Source organism: Octopus bimaculoides, chromosome 3, assembly GCF_001194135.2.
Source record: "Octopus bimaculoides isolate UCB-OBI-ISO-001 chromosome 3, ASM119413v2, whole genome shotgun sequence".
Lineage (NCBI taxonomy): Eukaryota > Metazoa > Mollusca > Cephalopoda > Octopoda > Octopodidae > Octopus > Octopus bimaculoides.
Window position 1 is genome coordinate 147918685 of NC_068983.1, and position 1958 is coordinate 147920642.

The window sequence follows — 1958 nt, forward strand, 5'->3', positions numbered from 1 at the left end:
ATATATATATATATATATATATATATATATATATATATATATATATATACGTATATATACACACGCACACACACACACACAGAAGTCATATGCAATATATTTAGATATATCTAGCAAACATTTAATCTAGTGTAACTCGTCTACATTGTTGTTAAAACTGCTGCCCAAAATCTCTGATGATCTTTAGTGATATCCTCACATAATTGTTTTATCAGCAATTCATAGGCTAGGCTTCCTTTTCATAGTTATAAAATATTTCAAGTCTTATCAGTTATAGACACTCAACAAAGGTCAAGTGGGACCTATGTTAGGGCTCTGCTCATGTATTTCAGACAATGATGCTGCTGTGCTCACAAGCATTTTAAAGAGCATCATCAAAAATTCCAACCAATTTAATAAAGTACAACTCCTAGATGAACTACTTCTCTATTTAACCATTACAACAACGATCACTGTTCCGAACCAGGAAGCTCCACGGCGCCTTTGATCCGACTCTCACTACTCCTCTCGTCCTTACGTTTTCCATAATGTAATCTCGTCCTTCACGTTATTCTTCAGCTTCCAAACTGCAGACACAAACTAATAGAAGTTCAAACTAAGTACCAACTGCATCGATCTTCTCGCTGTCAATGGTCACGGCTGTTGACCCTGGTCGTCGTACTGATTAATGAAAATAAACAAGAAAGTAGAGATGACCAAGACACTTAATTAAGACAAATCTTTTAGTATGTTGCTAGCAATGGTGTAATTTCTTTGTAACCAATTCGTTTCATTTAAACCGTTTGTGTGATTTGAAAAAGTGTGTAAATTCTGACATCCCTCCCTAAATATATATATAGAACCTGGGTATTGATCGTAGATTTATTTTAAACTAAAGTGAAGTCTCTAATGGCAATCTGAGCTCATATTCCTATTTTAAGTTCTAATTCAAGTTGTCTACGCCAATATTTCCATTCTGAAAGGCATAAATGCCACACATCTACATATTTGTCAAATGCAAAGTTGTGGCATTTTAATTTTGAAGTTAGGGAGAAATTATCAAATTTCAAACAGAAAAATGAGAAGTTCCAAACAAGATTTGGGATTCATACACCATAACCTACTTGTAACACGATCAGAATTACTAGTGATAGTAATTTCCATGTTTTGGAGTCGGCGGAACCTTAAAGGAAACTGACGCATTTCAAATGAACTAAATTGAATTTCATAGATATATTATTCATGTACATATATCCGCTGATGTAAACCAGGGTTTGCTCATTAGACGTCATGTTAAATACGGCTAGGACCCATACTTAATAACCAAATAGCTTTCTAAAGTAGTAATATTTTGTAAAAATGTTTTTCTGTTCAGCAATCATTTCTAAAATATTTTTAGTACTCGGTTCAGTAGTTTTTAAAATATCAAAGTAGACGCTTGAGTAATCAATAAAGCAAACACAAGTTTTTAAAAATTACACATAATATTTACGTGTGTATGTATGTGTGTGTGTGTGTGTGTGTGTGTGTGTGTGTGTGTGTGTGTGTGTGTGTGTGTGTGTGTGTGTGTGTGTGTAAATATATTTCTGGTTGGATATGTTGAATGCAAAAAATGAAAGTTGCGCTGTGTTGTAACAATTATTTTTACCCAATTAATGAGATAAGTAGTAGTGTATGTTTAAAAAGAACGTCATTTTCAGAGAATAATTTGAATACCAGGAATTCCGTTCTATACGAGAAGGTGGGATAGGGGAGAGGAGAAAAAGAAAGAGCAAATGAAAGTGTGCCGAAGAGACAAAGGAAAAGAAAAACCTCAGGGAAACTTTGTCATCAGCTACATTAACAAACATGTATAATCCATTTGAATACATACATTCATACACACGGACGCACGCATACATACGCACACTCATATAAAAATATAGACAGACAGATATATATATATATATATATATATATGGGAGAATATACAAATAATA